The sequence below is a fragment of the Amblyomma mixtum genome, chromosome 5 (assembly GCF_055824585.1).
Source record: "Amblyomma mixtum isolate Tamu chromosome 5, ASM5582458v1, whole genome shotgun sequence".
Classification (NCBI taxonomy): domain Eukaryota; kingdom Metazoa; phylum Arthropoda; class Arachnida; order Ixodida; family Ixodidae; genus Amblyomma; species Amblyomma mixtum.
The window spans coordinates 112,918,639-112,938,614 of NC_143016.1; the positions used below are offsets into that span (position 1 = coordinate 112,918,639).

A 19,976-nucleotide genomic window follows, 5' to 3' on the forward strand; every position below is an offset into this window, starting at 1 on the left:
ACCACCATACTTCCGTTACGCATCCGGGCGTGCTAATGACTCAGCTAATTCCTGCCAAGGCATATGTAGTTCTTCTTGTCTAGGACGTTGGAGAGTGTTTCCAGAAAGCCGTCAAATCAGACGGATGCCTCCAAACGTCCTCCAGTTTCTTTAACATTTAAGATTCACAAACATCTTAACCACAAACACACCCAGTCAAAACGCAACCTGTGTTTTGGTTATATATGCAGTGTTTCGGTGATTCTGGAATAAATCTGTAGTCAGCACCTGTACCCTCATATTTTTTCTTTCTGACCCCAGTCTGTGTTTCTAAGCTCTGTCAACCACAAAGGATCAGACCAACTAGACCGACAGCTTGTCCTATTCAAGCTCAATGCGTACTTTTCAAAGAAATGCTATGGCGAAAACACTGTACTTACAGTAAAGCCTGCTTGACTGAGCGAATACCACTGGCAATTCGCAAATTCCCAGCCTGCTCCTGATTGCTGGCTCAAGCCGCACGCAACTTTGTGGCTTGCACGACTTCCACGCAACTCTTGGTCCCTTGAAACTGAAACATAGAGAGATGAGTGAGAGATATCAGAGTTGATATGCTTGTATATATTGCTGCAATGACTAAGGAAAACGATATTTTCCATAAGAACAATTATTATTTCACACTAGCTTCGCAGAGTAAACCTCGTTTATCACGACCTCGTTAACACTGACATACTGCACAGTCCCAGCCTGACTGCATCTAGTTCTATGGTGTCATATGCTTGTTAGCTATGAGCCCTTGGCCTTGCACCGGTTAATACAGACAACCACGGAATGGGCAATCAGCTCCGACCTTTTGAGTCATAGATACTCACAAGCTCAGTGGTCCCAGGGGTTCTAGAAATATTGGCAGGGCGACACAGTAACAAGCATTCCGCACCACTTGCTCTCGCTTCATTGCAAAAAAACTCTCACAGCAGACCTGTCCTCCATTTTGCAGTGTGAAAATAATCAAATTCAAAGCATGCACACAAAATGTGGACCTCTCTTCGAACAGAGCTTCAGAAATACGGGTATAATTATTGTAATTAAACCTACCTGCAGTTTTCAATTTATCCTAAAATTTTATGCAACTCGACAAGCAATAAGCATTACAAAGGAATTAAAATAGCCAGCACTGTTTAAACAATATAGCTACGAAGAAATACGAGACGTATCCACTACTCTCCAGTGGTTCTTTAGCTTCATGCATTATCAATCTACACTTTCTTACAGGCACATTTGCACGCGAAACTTGGGTTTAACCCAATCTTGATGAACCTTTCTGGAATGCAACAATCAGGAGAAACCAGTTTTACTCAAAAACAAAGGGCCCTATACAATGCATCACAAGGCCGGCTAGGCGCACTCAAGACTACAGCCCCTTCCACAAGTCTCCAATTTGCCTGTCCTCTACAAGTTGCAGGATCCCTGTCCACTGCTTGTCGAATTTCGCTATCCCGCCTTGCTAGTTCTCCCACTGCCCTTCTCAAACTCTTGGAATTCTGTTGCTCTAGCAGATCATCAGCTATTGTATTATTTTTTGTTTTAGCACTACACACTCCATGCCAACAATGCTGGATAATGTACTTTAAATAGGTTTGTAGAGCGTGCAAGTGGCTTGCAGCTTGACGAATAGGTGAGAAAAAAACGCGGAGCCTGACAAATAGGTGTGAAAAAAACGTGGGTTATTTGGAAGAAATGGGCTTGGGCAGGAGATGTAATGCAAAGGCAAGATAACCAGTGGTCCTTAAGAGTGATAGAGTGGATTCCAAGAGAAGGCAAACGTAGCAGGGGGCAGCAGAAAGTTAGGCGGGCGGATGAGATTAAGAAGTTTGTGGGGATACGGTGGCCACAACTGGCGAAGGACAGGGTTAATTGGAGAGACATGGGAGAGGCCTCTGCCCTGCATTGGGTGTTAAGACTGATGATGATGACAACCTGGTGAATTTGCCTCGCAACAACCGCTGCAGCCTGATATTTTGTAGAGCAGCACAATGGCCTTCATTTTTTGAGTGGTGAAGTATTCAAATAGCATTTTGTTTCAACCATGAGTGTAAAGGGAAGACATTTTATGTTGCACAAAATGAAGGAATTACATGCATACTGGGCTTTGGAAGAATGCCCTGTGGACATTACAAAACACTGCCATCCTTGCTTTATCTCTGCCAGGTAACAAAATTCATTATTCTCCAAATACTTTGGACAAAGACAAGCTGCCGTGCACTCATTCGAGCTCAGTGGACTTTCCCTCAAACCAATCTTCAGTAAATAATATCAGGATTAGGCAAAAGTAACTGTAGTGTATTTCAGTGAGTCAGTGCCTTTTACAGAAAGTTTTGGAAACAGAAAAGTTTATGAGCTTTGTGAGCACATGATTGCCCAATCTATTTACATAGTCAAATGGGAAATTTGCCTTCCTATTCAATTTATGCACATTCAAACAATATTTACCGCTGTAGGCCACATCAGTTCTGTACCAGGTAGCACATGCCAAAAAAAAGCCTTGATAGCGTAATAAGTAATGTGTGGTTGACTACAGAACTTAAAATCTAGGCCATATCTCTTGGATCTAATCTTGACATATTTCTGCATAATACTATACTGCAGATACAAAAAGCAAAGCAATAGAGAGAGACAGAGAAACTTTGATAATGAAATGAACAAAATATTTACTTAAAATCACTGACCTGTTACTCAGCATGAGGGAGGAAATAAGAGGGAAAGACGAAGGAAAACAGGTGCAGAAAATTGTTAACGTTTAGAAAATAATAAATTTAAACAATTTTTGGAAATGATGTATCCATTACTTTACTTGGTTTTAAAGGGTTTAATGCCACAAAGCGGCGCAGGCTATACAGGGCACTATTGTAGAGGACTGGAAAATTCTTTAGGTGTGCTGACATCACACGGTACCTGGGCCTCTAGCATTTCGTCTCCATTGAAATGAGACTAGTACAGCTGGAATCAAAACTGGCTGGAATCGAACCTGCCTCTTCCGGGTCAGCAGCCAAGCACAATAACCACTCAGCCACCATGACGGCTCTCATTTGCGGTGACATGCATCAATGTGGTGACTGACGGGGCTGACAAAGTTCACTTCAGAGAGGGTGTGCATTGATGAGGTTATATAGTTCAATTCTCCCTGTGCCACATAATTAGACAGGTAAAAATTTATTATGAGCATATGCTTCCTATGGCAGGCCAAGAGATGTAAGACACAAAGCATATGTCCATAAAATGAAAGCAAGAACAGCACAATTTCCTGCTGTGAGTAACCGCTCCACTATCCAAAAGGATAGCCAGCTTCTTTAAAAAATGTATGTCCTGCCTATGTCCATTTATGATTCCCGCTCAGATTTTAATTCGCATTTATTTCCAACCAACTCAGTTCTCTCCCAATCTCTTATCATTAACCCTATGATTTTCCTGAGTGGTTCACCGCACTGTTCTCAATTTTAAGCCCTTTGTAAAGTACCCCACTTTTCCCGACAGCTTAGCAAAGGCAAAGCAGTTTAAAATTTCTTTTTGAGCATACTGCAAGGTGCTGCTCGTAACTTCTGAGTGCATGCCTAAGGCAATAAACCCCTTTCTTATTCTCCCAACCATTTCTTTCAAATGCTCTATATCTGTGCATGACCTGGCCGAGGTGCATTCTGTTTCGACTTCCAGTACCTTACTGCATTTCATAAAAAGGCCTCTTTCCTGATTATTAAGTATTGATTTAGCTCTCATTTTCACACTGAGTATTGATGTCCTCAATCATTTGCAAGAATTCATCACTTATACTACAACTCACCATTAATACTACAATAACATGAAATCAAATATAACTGAGCGGTTCTCCATGAGTCATCGCATTTCCTGAACCAACCTTCTGCTATGCAGAGAGGGTCACCTCGTCTAGCATCATCACATCTTGTTCAGGGTATGTGGGTTGTGCAAAGTAAACAACAGTTGATTTCAGGTCACTGCAGTCAAAGCTACAAAGTAGCTGGTGCAATGAAATGTTAGTTCTAAGAAGGTCTGCTCGTTTTTTTTTATGCAGGCCCAAGTGAACACAGGCTAAACTGCATGCTGTTTGATGTCAGTGCAGGATAAAGATCCCCAGGTGGCCAAAATTATTCTGCAGCCCTCTGCTACGGCACCTCTTTTCTTCTTTAACTCCCTCCTTTATCCCTTCCCTTGCATCATTGTTCAGGTGCCTATCAAGATGTGAGACAGTTACTCTGTCACTTCCTTGGCTCAAAAACCAATTTTAAATTTTTCAAGGATACTTTCAAGAACGTAGAGGTACAAACTGTACAGTATAACCACATGCCACAGCAATAAACCAGCAATACATCTGCGCTGACAGGAGCTTGCCAAGTACGCTGCAAGGATGCTATGCCACACAAGATTTGGTGTCATCATACAATGTTACTTTACTGACTGACATTTCAGTGTACAAGCAAGAAATACCATTAAAGTATTATTGTACAGCACAACGTTTTTAAAAGATAAACGAACATTTTGGCCCTTTTAGAGGACACACATGCATAAAAGGCAACAGGTGTGGAATAGTCACTGCACCTGAAGCAGGCTCAACTTTATAATAACAGCGCAGTGTCAAGAGCTACATGAGCGGCTATATTTCGTACAAATTTGCAGTTCATGTAATAAGCTGAGGTACTGCTGTAAAGTGCATGTAGAGTTCTGCATGCATTTTTAAACACAGCAGTGAGCCTATGTTGAAAATATTTTTCAAAACAGGCAGGTAAGGTATGCGTAACTGAAAAAGATAATTACCATGAATGGCTTGGAGGGATGGCACAGCTGAAGGCAGGAAGCACGCATGGCCCAGCAGATGCTGGCAGCTGGCAACTGCAGATAAATACGTCCCGACCAACAGCTATCAGTGCCAGTGACAATGTCATGAATGACAACAAAACAAACTGTCCACTGCTTCAGAAACTAAAATGAGGTATTAATATAGGAACACAAAAAGCAATGAGGTGGCCCATGACAAAATAAATAAGGAGATTGTATGTGAAACACCCATACACATTCTTTGAGTACATTTACATGACTGTCATAACCACATTGAAAGATGAGCTGGCTGGAATACCGCTTTATTCTTATGCATGATGAAAAGAGCCCAACTATTCGAATATAGCATGCGCAGGCTTTAGTTAATTACTATTAGGGTGCCTTGCACCAGCGTCTAATGTATTCTTAAATTGAACATAGCACCCAGTCGACCAGTTTACCTTGCATAAATGAGAAGAGAAAATGCAAAAGACATGCATTCAATACCAAGGAGCCCGATATCTCACGTCACAACTGAGCATGATACGAAAATTAGTAGTGCATTTAACAAATTCCACACAAATAAAAACAGCAAAACATTTGTCGAGTGGTAATGCAAGTAGGGGCAAGAGCAAAAAAAAAATACCGAAGAACACTGGTGAGTGAGCTGCAGGGAGGTCTGTGGGTAGGGTTCCGTGCCTGGGAACAGTTCCGAGCGCGGAGAACTGCTGCCGGCAGTCAACCAAGAATAAATAAGAGAAAGTGAAAATGAATAACAAACCATCACCAATTGCGAACGACCTGAAAGCGGGCCGCATATGCGAGGCATACAGCAAAAAGCTTGAAATCCCAAATAAGTGTGCAGTTGCATCGCCAACAGTTCAGTGCCCTGAATTCAGGAGAGGAAGCATGGACGCCTACAGTTCAGGGAAGACACAAGAACGACCTAACTGACATAATATTGCCAAATTCTGTTCCAATGGGGAAGCACAGATAAAAAGTTTACAAATGACTAGTACATATGCGCCAGCCTTCCACATGCGATCACTGTCTTCAAAATAATTTGCATGACGAATATTAAGAAGTAAGCACTGATCCGATGAGCACCAACACCGAGCAAAACCATCCGTCGTCTGTTCGCAGTTCGCCTAGCGCGAGTGCTTCATCGCGCAGCACTGCCGCTCATAATAATCTTCTAAATAGCACAAATCCATCCGATGGGTACCAGCCGCGAGCAAAATCACCCGTTGTCAGTTCCCTCGCCTGTTCTCAGCTGTCCACGCAAAAGCGCTGTCACCCGCGGCACTGATCGTCGTCTTCTACGCAGTACAAATCCATGCCAGTTGAATGCAGTAAACATTGTCTGTAGTTTTTCGCAGCGCTAGCAAGCGACCGCATAACTATGTTGTGATCTCTGGTGGCATTTTTATTTACCACGGCACCTGAGTACTAAACGCAGACATAGACTATGAAGCAAGACTTGTCACGCAGGCTACACGTCCGTTCTTTTCAGGCAACGCATTATAGCTGAGGCAACCGCACGCAGACTGCCTCCACTGCCATCCCTATATAGCCGCACACTAATAACGCGTGTGAATACAGATCAGTAATAGAGAAGCGGTGACGGTACTCACCAATCATGCAGCTCATCCAGGCTTAGTAAAACCGCGCCGTCGTCTTCATTGCCTTTCCAGATGACAAGACGTCGTAGCGCTGCCTTTCTTCATGGCTTTGCCCGTCCAAACTCACCGATGTTGACTGGGCGTAATACTCGTCGTTGGCTTCCAAAACACACTTCTGTTCTTCACACATGTCCGCCGCACAAGCACTCAAACAATGCCATGAAAATCCAAATAACACAAAACGTGAGGCAACGCACGCACTGACATGGCGCCGGCGCCAGCGGCTTTGCCCTTGTTTTTGCGTCGTTGAAAAACTGCAACTCAAATGCGCTTTTTTACTACTAATATTTAAATTATGTTCAGAAGAAAAATATTTCAATTTTTTTAAATTTATTTTTTTATTAAGTGCGAACACTAAAGCGCTTTTAAATACTTTTGTAGAAGCTGCGATCCTGTGATCCCATCACCCAGGGTGCCCCGGATGTTCTAGCAGACGACGGAGCAGACGACGGCGCAGACGACGCTGTTGACGGAATGAAATTTCGTTTGCTGCCAGCTAAAATCTCTTAATTGCGACAAAACGGGCAAAGAAATGCACCGTACCTCAAGCTGGTGCATATCAAGGATATGTTGGACGTGAGCGGTAGGACTGAGAGCAGCTGCGATGCATTACTTTGACTGACGCGGGCATGCTCGACGGAGATTTACACGAAACTGAGGGCTTAACTGTGACCCGTACAAGCGGATAACTTTGATATCAACTGCTTTGCGAAACTACGCCGATAGTTGCGTCACACTTTAGCTGATATGCAACAGCGGCTCGCACTCGCCGCATCTTGCTCGCGTGTACTTTCACAATTGAGCAAGAGCCCACATGGAAGCCGATAGAAGCAACTGTGTTTTCGACTTCAGATTGTTCCGCGAAATACGAGCAGCTTGTTTTAGCACGCACTCGAATTGTAGTTCTCAGCCAGTGCGTCACGAGCGGTGACGATGGCCTCGATGACGAGCGTAAGAATCACCTTAAGGTGGCCGCAACGAAGCCGGTATCCCAAGCGTATATGTGAGCTAAAAGTTGTTTACCTGTGCTGCAAACGTGGGCTCAGTCGCAGTCCAGCCGCTAGCTGCTCAGTTTTCCAGCCTTGCGAGCCCAAGTCGCTGGCTGCTGAGCATTGCGGGAGCTGAGCTTTCAGAAATGACACTGCCGGCGAGCGCGCCGGGCGACAAGTTTGCACTGCTCCCTGGATGTCGTATTCGTCGCTAAGCCTGGCAGGTTTCATATCGATGCCAGAGCTGAGAGTGCTTTCGAACTGGCTAGCGCTGAGGTGCTACTCTCTTCACACTACGTTGTACTGTGAACCATGTCTCGTAGTGAAATAAAGATATGCGCGGTTTCCGCGCTAACGGTGACGTCGAGGACGAGCTTAATAAACGCTGTAAGGCAGCAGATATTCGATGCATATATGTGTGCTAAATTTGTTCACCTATGCTGCATGCAAACGTGAGAATAAAGTCTCGCTCAGTCGCAGGACAGACGCTCGCTGCTCGATTTTCCAGCCTTGCCTGCTCAGTTCGCGAGCTACTGAGCCAATCATTGAGCGAGCCGAGCTTTCGGCAATGACGCCGCCCGCGGGCGCGCCGGCCGACGAACTGCGCGCTGCTCTCTAGCTACCCTTGTCGTCGCTAAGCTTAGCCGATTGCACACCGACGCCTAAGCTGAGTGCGATTCGGAACTGGCTAGCACTGAGGTGCTACCCTCGCCACCGTTTTACTGTGAGCCCCGCGTCATAGTGAAATAAGCTCGGTTTCCGCGACCCCTTCAGGAGCAGAGCTAGCAGAAGCCAGGCGAGCTGCAATGGGCAGCAGAAGCGGCTGTGGGAGAAAATTTGTTTTGCTGTTATCGCTTCTACCAACAACTCGATATTGGCTAACGATACTCTATCCCAGAGCTTAGTAAATGGACGTGAACAAACAATACCAGTGAATTTTTCTGACGCCGGCTTCCAGGCTGGCAGGCCGGTCCCGAGAAGAGCGCCCTTACGCTTGCATGGCAGTGGCGCACGTCAAAACCGCCCCGACATTCTACTCTTCGCTCAGGTTGTCGTAGCACACTGTTAATAGCGAGGGACCAGAACACTTTAGTGGACCGAGCGTGAGGGACCAGAACACTCTAGAGGACGAGGCGCGAGGGCGCAGGAGACTGAACCAAAGCGCGCGATCGACTGACGTCAGTCCCAAGACTTCTCATTTCACGTGAGAATCAAACGAGCAGGTGAGCTGCAGGTCACTCTTGTAGGTGTGAGGAAGTGTCGTGGAGTTGCTGCCCGATCGCAAGCGACTGCTGGCCGCATGGCCTTTGCTATTGCGAGTGTGAATGGACATTAAACGCACGTTTACAGTAGGGAGTCACAGAGTTCGCGCGAGTTAATTAAGCCCCTTGGTCACGGAGGGGGAGCCCCGAACTAATACATCCTCATGGGGAAGTCACTCACTGACCGAATTCTTGCGGCGCGACTTCATGTCGCAGAACTCGCCACCCAATCCTTGGCGTCGCGGGGTAACGCCACGTCGACTGGCAGATATTCGGGTTCTTGCTCCTCCGGGAAATTACAGCGCAGGCGCGACGCAACGGTCCACGCGCGCGCCCTTTCTAGGCGTCCGTGTTCAAACACGCTCAAGGCTGTACTGGGCCTTAGGATTCGTACGCTGTACTCTATATTTAGCGAGATGGTTGTGTCACTGTCATGAAATTTTCAATGGAAGCAATGAACGAAGTCGTACGTAAGAATATATATATTTTTTTCATATTTTATGATGATCTTGCAGCATGCGCGGCTAAAAACTGAAACGTGGAAACTTGATATGGGAGTCGCCTTGATCATTTATACAGGCAACAGGTCATGCGTGCGTAACATACATGCTGCCTTTGTGATAGCAGGACGATTACTGCGAGTAATCTTCCAGCTTTTTCGCCATCAGGTTACTCTCATTACGTGACGTTAAGCGACGCGTATATGTGACCTTAGCCTTTTCTCCGCATGTGGTAGTGGGTACAGTATGTTGCGAGACGCACAGGTCACAGCAGCCACGAGTACACTGACCTTCAGTAGCGCTATTCGTCATGCTCGCGCCGGATGGAATGAAGACGCTCGCGTGGCTCGCAGCATGCCACTACCGCAAGCACTGCCTCATTCACAGGCACCGCTAGCATTCTCGCTGGTGCATATGCTTTCTCTTGAGCATGGTCTTCTTTCGCTCACACTGTCATGTGCGAACTGAAGGGAAGATTGATTGCGAGCGGCGCCTCTCATCCCCGCCAATTTTCGTGCGGCCGGTAGCTAGGTAGGGAAGCGAGTTGCAAACTCGAGTCGCGTTTGTGAATTAACACTTCATTTAATTCCCTCGATGATCGTCGCCAATCGATCAAAGCAAGTCGCATCGTCTTCGTGGCTCGCCAAAGTGCAAGCGATTTAACACGAAATTGGTGAATGTCCGCCTATCACTATCCCACGATGGCGCTACAGAAATTCGAGATTTCTGTAGAAAACCTCAATTACCATCGACTGCAACCTCTAACGCGACACTTGCCTCGACAGATATTTGTCCCAAGACAGAACCCACGACAGATATTTGTCCCAAGACAGAACCCACGACAGGTATCTGTCGCAAGACAGACCCACGACAGGTATCTGTCGCAAGACAGATACCTCGACAGGCTGTAGTGTCGCGCGACTGAACCCGCGACAGGCAACTCTGTCGAGGCACGCAGGCCCTGTCGCGCGGCACGACTCTCCCTGAAGCACGACAGCACCTACGACAGAAACCTGTCGCGCGACAAATCCTGCGACAGGCTCCTTCTGCACACTACAAAATACAGGAATGATGACTGTCGTGCGACAGAACCCACTACAAACACTTTTGTCGCGAGAAAGAACCCACGACACGAGCCCCTGTCGCACGACACAATGCACTACAAGAGAGCTTGTCGCGCGACACAAAATTTTGTCGCGCGACAGATACGCGACAAAAAATTCTGTCGTGCGTTTTGATCGGGCAATCAGCAACATCGCGCTAAGGGCTTTGTCCTCACCGCCTTTTAGCTCACCAAAGTAGCCGCTGAATTTTTTTCATCATTTAAATCGAATGGTGAGAGGCCATACGTACGTTTTCGGTCGCCTGGCTTGAACCGAACGGTTCGTAGCGACACGTCGCAAAATTCGGAGGAATTGGTTTCCGAGTGTTCCAGCGTAAAGCCGGTGGGTGAGACAACAACTTTCAGACCGTGCGTTGTGGTGTCTGTGTGGAGGCAGTTGTCCGCGGGGCTTTGTTCGGAGTCCGGGCCGATAGTCTGCATTGTGCCACCAATATGTACAAGCAGGCGTTTTAGCTCACAAGAGAAAAGGTATCTGAAAAAAAATATAAGGAACCAACTTGCTCCGAAACACTGAACCATTCCAAGGTTTGAAGAAAACTCTGGTCACCAAGTCACAAATATTTTTTGAGTGCAGGTAATTGGTCAACTGCATGAAGCTCACTTCCCATGGTTAGGTCTGCCTCAGAACGTTCAGTGAGCAAGTAGGAGAACTGCAATGACAGAAATTTCCGCTTCTTTGTCCTATCCTGCTACGAAAGAGGGAAAACGCTAATGTGCTGCATGCGATGCTGCACAGAGACAGAAGCTGGCTTTGAACAGTATTCAAAATTTATTGCTACGCAACGCATGTATTAGGCTTATGATGAATGTGACATTTTGATAAAATGATGAATTCAAAGATAGGAACTTTCTTTCGTAGCTACAAAACCAGTTTTTCTTGATTGGTTTGGTGTATGCTTTGTATATGTGCACTGATAATCCTCTGGCCAGGTTCGATTGCTCTGCATGACAACGTGGCATAAAAAGCTGGCTTTGTAACACACGTGGTAGCATCAACTGCGCCATTACACGTTGCAGAAAGAAATCCCTGCAGTGTCTGCTGTGTATTCATGGAGAAGAAGTGCGAAGTGTGCCCGTGTTCTAGGACATGTAAGAGCCCGTTAAAAACCTCACGTTGTCATAATTAATCAGGAGTTCCCTCCTCCCACTTTCGTATCCCTTGAGTCAAATCCCCAACCGATATTACACCCCCTATGCTGATGACATTACACAGTGGACCTAGGCCGGCAGCGATGCCGAAATTCAGGACACACTCGAAGCAGTAATGTATGTGATTGTACGTCAGTGGTGCAGGGCTAGCATGCTCTCCTCGAAAGCCGAACTCCTCATTTGATGCGCGGTCCAAAAAGAGGGGCTAACCCCTCATTAAAGCTTTCGCATCTGGTCAGGGCATCCCCGAGGTCGCAACTACTAGGGTCATCGGTAGGTTCAGCCAAACATTTGAGGTAGCGTTTAATCTCCCTTTATGAGTATGAATCCATAGCGCTATTAGGTCAGTTGTACATAATTAGGGATGTTCGTTTTCGGGTAAAACCCGATTTTTCCCGATTTCTGAAACAATTGTGCCCACGGAATTGCTGTGCCTCCAGCCTCTTTTAGATGTCCTGAAAACGCTTGAAAGCGGAAAACTCCTCATGCCATGCTTCGATCACCTCGTAAACGTCAAGCTACAGCAGACTGTCAACGAGCTTTCCACGATGATCGGTAAAAGTGATCGGGCGAAAGGTGCTTTGTGTATGGTACCTAAGAGCAATGCCATATTAGATGAGCAGTGCCATATTAGACAAACTTGTTGTGAAGAGTTGTGCGCCATAATCACTATAAATTGGGACTGCACTTTGAAACGGAACGTCTCAGAGAAAGAAGAAAACCAGTTGACATTATGGAAACTGGAAGACGTACTCGATCCGTTCCAGAAGCGGCTGCTGAGTCAGTCGTTTGATGACTACCGACCTCTCTATTTCCGTGATGGACGATGTGGGCGCGCTTCGCAAGGGGTTAAACTTGTACTTGCTCGAAGTAAGCCCCACAAATGAAGGTGTTGAAGTGATGGACTATTGGAACGACGCAACTGCGCGTTACCCAAGGCTAGCAAATGCAGCGTTGTCATTTTTGGGCCTAGCTAATGGCAGCTGTGACGTTGAGCGAACGTTCTCTCAGCTAAGGTACTTGCAGAGACCAGACAGGTCTCGCATGGAAACCGAGATGTTGCGCATGCAAATATTATTTTGGAAATTTAACCCCATAAAACCCGAGTTTCGGAGTTTTTCCACGAAAAAATCCGATTTATCCCCTATTATCAAGCCGAAAAATAACGTCCGATTTTTATCCCCCGAATTTGAAAAAATATAAAACCCGGAAACGAATAACCCTATACATAATGCGGAATTCATAATTCTCTACTTTGCATTCATTTATATCTGGGGGTTGTCTACCACTCCTGGCGCAGTGGTGCAGCGGTTAAGCGATGCGTCACTTCCCTGCAAAGGCAGGTGCTTCCACCGGCGAGGCTTGTGCGACTCAGGTTGCTCTTCCCAAGCAGCCTCTCGCATTAACGATTACTGCCACGGTGGTCAGTTTACTCCCACTGCGGTGGGCAGGTTGTGATGACACCGCAAGGTCACGTGACCTACATGGCCCACCTAAGTTGCTACTCTAGAGATTTAAAAGATGGGGGTGCCTCCTCTCTTCCGCTTTACCTCAAGGCGACACATTACATTGCCTGCGCCGGCCACTACATCTGCGAGGCTTGAAACGGTCCTGAAACGGTCGCTAATGCCGGCGTCGAGAATTTTTTTGTTGACTTGATGGTACTAATAATACTGCGAATAGAGACACAATAGCCCGACTAAATGTTTTAACCACGCACACCATGCGTATGATCAGACACATTACCAACGGACATTGCGGTGTGCGGGGGGCTGACCTACGGCGCCTAGCATAGGCGTTCGTGACTAGCCGTATCGCATGCTTCACACTCCACCTGAAGCTAACACCTCGTAAGGAACACCAGTTGGATCCTTCAATCAGAACAGTCTGCAAAACGGCTCTTGCGCTTCCATTCAACGCAGCTGCACACCAATTCCTCCAATTCGGAATTCACTGAATTTCACAGCCCAATATGAGCGGCTCTCCCAAACTCACAGAGGGCGCTGCATCTTCAGCAGGCTACATATTGGTCATGACTCCTCGCTCAGCGCAAAACAGATATCCCTCCTGGAATTCGATCAGTGATCAAAATATTCCCCTTCCCCGCCACATGCACCCCCAGCATCACTAGGGCGGGAGCAAGGAACGAGCTATAGGCCTTCTAAAGCAATATGGCCAACGAGAAGACATCTGCTTCAATGCAGCTGAATACCACGCCTGCTTCGTAGAAGCAGTGTTCAACAATCAGGGAGTACCACCTTGCACTACCTCTGCCAGAACTTCCGCGCCAGAGGAGCCTGAAGAGGCTGCCATTGTGTGGTCTCTCGTCTCCACCGGCGGCAAATGCATGCTCAGTGACCCGTAGGCTGCTATCCGAAATTTCTCGAAAGGTAAGATATATCCTATGCAGCTCCCGCTATCCTCACGTCCTCACCTCATACCGTCCGTCACCTTTCCGAACTTATCTGGGCACCGACTCATACCTGCCTTCGAGGTAACGAGGCAGCCCATGTCTTATTTCACGGTGTTACCGACCCGATGAATGGAGTTCTTCAAATCTCCTGGGTCCTTCGCTCCGTTAGAGAACGAGTGGCCACCCAAAATCAAATCCTACACCTTAATGAGAACTTTAATAGAAGCCTAGCTATTAAGGGAACAGTTGCATAAAATAGCAAAGAATGGAGGAGTCACCTGTCTCGGCCGTTGAGCCAAGAAGAGCGTGGCTACTTGCTTCTGTTAGAATCATGTTGCTGCAGCATAGGAAAGCTACTTTGCAAGACATTGACTACTTCTGTTGGGCAGTGGAATGGCGTAGGCGGGGAAAAACTGCTTTGTTTTCGCAGCATGACACAAGATTTCTCCACTCATGTTGCCAGGTGTGCTGAGGGTGAGCAGGACTGCTATTGTGTACCAATTTGAAAACTTTGTTCGAACTATCTTTTTTTCTTTGCAAAAGTAAATTAATAATTGATTCCTTAAAACAGATGTCCAAAATGTTTCTTCTGACTTCTTAAACTTTACGTAAAAAAGTTTTTTGTATACTTTTTTAGGTAGCGTCGCTTTCCTTCAGACACAACAGAAGAGAGTTTTTGAGTTCACTTGGAGATTCATTAGATCTAGACAAGGGAGTCGGAGACATCTTAGATTATCTAGTTCTATCACTGTTGTCCTGTCCCTGACAAGTTTATATCAGGTGTTGTCTTCGTGAGCCCGTGCAGCACTAATAGGTGCTGGACCTCGAGCACACGGATTGATGAAAGCCCCAGAATCGGAAGCGTATTAATAGCGTGCATTCAGTTAATAATACGTTATTATCAGGTACGCTCTCAGACTGCGTGTGCCCGAAGATCACAGCGCATCCGGAAAGCAGGCTGTCTCACATGCAATGAGAGTGAAGTATCCGTGCTCCACCGTTCGTCATCGCTTCCAATTCTTGTTGGCTCAGCATCGCTTCCGCGCTTGGCATCACCAGGCCGTTGCTCGGTTTTCTCCAAGGCACACATTGAGCTGCATTGTGCCCCTGACGAAGTCGACGACGCCGGTGGAGAAGAAACTGAGGACACGGGGGCGGGGCTTTCAGGAGTAGCGGAGCGTGTGTTGTTGCCTGCGCAGAAAAAGAGCGTACTTAGTCCAAACTCATCCCAAGGCTCGTGAATTGTTCGCGAAACTTCGCGATGTGGCTCTAAATGCTTTGCCACCTTGAGATTATATTTAAGCTGCCATTTTCGTCACACATTTTTGCCGCCATTACCGATTGCTGACCTTCTCGATTTCTGGCTGCAAGTGTGCTGGCGCAATCCCGAACAGCGCTGTTCTCGCTCTCGCTTAAGGCGGACGTTGACTTTGGCGTCGCGGTCTTCTAACGTAATCCCCCAAATTGGCTGACAAACACCCTGTATTGTGTTTTTTTATTTATCAATTCAACATCCAATATGCGCAGTGGACCCCAAATTCGCAATCTAACCTTGTATATTCTATGCCCCAGTCAGTGCTGCGATGATGTTTTTTTTACTTCAGCGAATATACCGCTAAAACATTAAGTTGGGCTAGTTGGTACCAGCTTGAAGGAATCATATTCTTAGCGGTAAGAAAGAGAGACAACACCAAGAGACACACACGGTGTCCTGTGTGTGTGTCTCTTGGTGTTGTGTCTGTTTCTTACCGCTAAGAATATGGTTCCTTCAAGAATATACCACATCCAGAGGAAAAATGTGCGCCCTGCATAAGTTTCGTTGAGCACACTGCGGCGTGAGGTACACTGAAAGTGTCGAGAGGAGGACAAAAAATATTGTACGTGAGTTCATGTGGCGCAGACGTATTCAGCTGGAGTGAGCTGAATAAATAACGTTATGCTTTTCATACGCTGTCCTGCACGCTTTGCATGATGAAATCCATCGTTGGCAGGTACAGACGTGAGGGCATACATATAAGTACTGCCTTCATGTGGTGACTTCGTAATTAAGGCATTCGCATTACTGAGCAGAACATACATATTAAAAAAATAAAGGGCGGAAAACGCTACAGCAAATAAATGTGCCGCCTGTTGCGGGAGGCCCGCCGCTCTTACGAGTATGCTTTTCAAGCTAACAAGACGGCTTTTTGGGTGTAGGGACTCATATACTGGCGGACGTCAGGAATTCGGCGAACCTTGTTAACCAGTAATCTCGTTCATTCAATTGGAAAATTTAGGTTTTCAAATAACAGAATTCAGCATCCGATTGAAATTAGAGATTTATAGCCGGCGACAAGTGTCGACACATAAGATATTAAAATCCTGACAACGGAGTTCCATCGGTGATGTGAATGAGCAAAGGTAAATATATATCGCGTGCCTTTCGAAAATCCAGCGCCTGCTGTGGGCGCAAAGCGCCATCCACTAGCACGAGTTACCTTGGGGCACGTGCGACATGTGGTGACGTGCACTGTTGACAGCCGCGGGGTGCATTGAAAGGCGCGCTAAAAAAATGTCGACTGTTTCTGATCACCAGGAAACTACATGCAGACGTGGTATCCAGGCGATTGAGTGCAAGTGCACTCAGTGCAAGTCGGCCACAATTGGCCTAATGCGCGGAAAAAAATTATCGGGGCTCTCTCCTTTAGTGAGGACTGCGGAGGGCAAATCAATCGCAAATGGCTTTGTTCTGTCCACATCAAGGAGGCCGGTGTATTTGATGGCTCGCAGCTTGCACATTGATTTTACGTTCACAGTACCCAAAACAATCACCGCAGGCACCATGCAATGAAAAAAAAAACGGCCCATACCGGCGAGTATCAGTCAATGCGTTTTATGAAATCCTTCATAACTGCAAGAGTTTTGTGTCAACCCAAACATTTACAGAGTGGTACGTCCAGGGACGTGAATTGCACGTTTACCTGAATCGTTGCATTTGCTCTCCCCGACATCTTTATTTGCGGGTTCGTCTTCCACGCTCCACACATGTGTTTACTAGAAATTCTAATTTAGCGCACCCAATTACCTTTCGTACGCAATGATAACCGCGTTGGATATGCTTTAAACTGAGCAGCCATCAAACCCGTTCGACCGAGAGATGTTTCGTTTGCCATGCCGTAATGTCCCTCAAGAGGATGTACAGCATGTTGCACTACCACTCGGTTCCTTCTAGGAGGAAGACTATGCCAACCACACGTGCAGCCACCTCAAACAATCTGTTCACAGTGATCGAAGAGGCTTTCAGCGGCAGCAGAGAACCAGGACTTCCGGCGGAATTTTGTTCGTTGTGCTAGCCAGAAACGTACACGCTATCCACTAGTGGCTGTATGGTCTGTGGCACCGACATTGAACACTTCCGTTCTGAAAAAAGGTGATGTCGGGGCTTTCCCTCCTCCATACCCTAAGGAACTCACCACACGCAAAGATGTTGATCCCTCGGCAGTGCTAAAAATCGTCCCATTTGTTTCGACATCTCAGGCCGTGTTTTAAGCAGCAAAAGGCCACAGCAATGGTTATAAATGTCAGAGGTATAGCTGCTTCGTACACTGCGGTCTGTGCGGTGAAATTGAGCAGTGTCGCTCATCCGCAGGTGAGAATATCCCGGCTGTATGAGCCACCGTTCCCAATCATTGCCGTAAGTCCTTAAAGAAGTTGTGTTTTTACTCTGTTGGGCCTGAAGCATCCATCCTGTAAACGGTTATGGCAAATATGCCCGCCCAAGGAACATCCCTCAAAAATAAACGCATGGATAATGCTGAAGTTAGGGAGCAGATAAAAACAGAAATATGGCGCACCTTTCGGTGCCTCTAATTTCGCTTTGGGGCCATGATTCGTCGAGGCTACTTCGCTGGCGTCGGTGGCTGCCGATCCCGCTTGTCCACTCTTCGGCCGCATCGCTTCTTCCATGGACGGTTCACTGCTCGACGCCAGACCGCGGTTGCCTCTGGGTCCACCACCACTTGTGCGCAATCCCTTTTGAAAATGCGTTGGTTAAGCAGTGGTTTTGGGCTTAAGGACAAGCTCCAGCAGGCGCCGCTTCTCTAACCTTTTCTTCTTCCTCCTAAGCGCAGCAGCTCGCGCTTGATGATGATGATGATGATGATGTCCTCGGGCTTACAGAATCTCTCCTGGTGGCTGTTTTCTCTTCCATGCTTTGGGCGTATGTTCATTAGAAGTGTGTTTTTCATGTAGTGAAGCCACGTAGCTCAGCGTGCATAGGTTTAAAAATAAGGAACGGAAGAAAGCAGAAACAGGTTAATTTCCATGCCCTCGCATCCTTTTGAGAGCAGAATTAACGTACTGAGTCTAATAATATTCCCTGATTGCAGAGAAAAGTCGCACTGGGATCCGGCTGCAGTGATGCTGCAGGAGGGCTGTACCATTAAGCACCGTCTAAATCAGACACGTAAGAATTCAAGTCAAAATGTGCGACTCTTACGATAACTGGTGTTATCATGGTCTTACTGGAGTAGCGGTGCCACGCGTTTCTGCCCGACCTGCGCCCGGTGCGGATACCATTGGAGCTTCTCTAAGCGACTTGCGCTTTCTTCGGCCGCTGGGAGCGCAACGAGCATACCTCTCCTACTCCGCTCGCTTCTGTGGCGGCGGGTTCTGCGCCAGCTTGCTTTGAACCTTGCGCGCTCGTTCCAGAGAGGGAGCGTCCCGAAAATCGAACCCGGCCACTACCATCCTCCAAGGATGCCACTGCCAAGGAAGCGAAAAGCACCCGTGTGCTGTACAATGTCAGTGCTCATTAAAGATCTCCGGGTTGTGGAAATTATTGCGGAGCCTTCTACTACTACCCACCTTTCACGCCTACCTTGCTCCCTCTTCCACAGCGCGGTTAATGTGTCCACCGAAAAGTTATATTATTACTGCCACCTTCTTTTCCTCGCAGTCAATTTTTTTCGATGCAAACAAAACAAAAGGTGAAGGACTGCTGTGATTGAATAAGAAGAAGGAGAAATATTTGCTTTCAAATGTCGTATGGTAAAAAATACATTGAAAACAAATCACCCTCTAGTTCCACGAGAATAAAAGGAGAATCGAACAGGTATTGGGGCTCTAAATTCAAGTGATTGGCTTGATCAAGTTATTCAGTATTCTTAACACTGCCAGCTTGTTCTGATTTCAGGCGAACTGCCTGCTACGGCTGTGGCCGAAATGTCAAGTGCTAGAAGTGAGATTAATTTAACGCAAAAAGCAAGGAGTGCAGAATAAACGGGTGCAGCTTTCATGCAAGCTCATCATTTGCTGTATCACCCGCGTTTTCAAGAGCGGTAGGACACGCCGATGGCCCAGTATAATATCAGCAGCAATGTTCTTACCTAATAACTGCAGCCCAGGTCTGCTGGCACTGGCAGCTGATCAAATTATTGAAAACATCACTAGCATTGTCTGTTGAGGTGGCATGACAGATCGCTTTCCCCAAATATGAAAACCATTATCTTTGTCCCTGAAGTATATGCTTACAACATGGGAGTAATTTAGCACTCAACGGGCAAGGTGTGCCTGCTCTATATTTGTCTAGAAGAGATTCAGGCACACATTTAGTAGGCACCGTGCTTGCTTTGTTATATATTAGTTCATTCTTCTTCTATAGCGTAAGCGTAAACAGGTTGTAGAGTCCGCAAGATTGACAGTAAATGCTTTAGACTCCGTAAAAGTGTTTTTATTTTTGCGGCTGCACAGTTTTTTGTAAGATGGTAGTAATGAGTGCTGTTAGAAAGATTAATACAAAATAAGGTGACAGCGCAGTTTCACAAAACCAGAAGCTAATATAACTCGTGAGTAGTCCTCGCCTTGCAGAAAACAGTGTTTATATTTGAGCTTTTGGTTGAAAACAACAAAGGGAAATGATATATATATACAGGGGATGGCAAGGTATTAAGTAAGGGCAAGTGCAACAAAATGCAGAAGCTATTGCCTCGAATAATGTGCGTTCTGTCAATGAACTTTTCCTGAGATTATTGTTTGCAGATTTCTTTTCTTGGTAGCGTGTAGCATGGTCTGATTA

At 46.5% G+C, this 19,976-nt stretch overlaps 1 long non-coding RNA gene across 2 annotated transcripts; it reads right to left on the reverse strand.

Annotated features, from left to right (window-relative positions):
- Positions 1–278: 278 nt before the first annotated feature.
- LOC149343381 (uncharacterized) lies at positions 279–7,324 on the reverse strand. Of its 2 annotated transcripts, none has more exons than XR_016283120.1 (4): positions 6,438–7,324; positions 5,450–5,528; positions 4,804–4,878; positions 279–550 (listed from the first exon to the last, which is right to left on the reverse strand). It is a non-coding gene; the product is annotated as an uncharacterized LOC149343381 (long non-coding RNA). The 2 variants fall into 2 exon arrangements; XR_016283121.1 differs by having other exon boundaries at positions 5,450–5,531.
- Between the last annotated feature and the right edge of the window lie 12,652 nt (positions 7,325–19,976).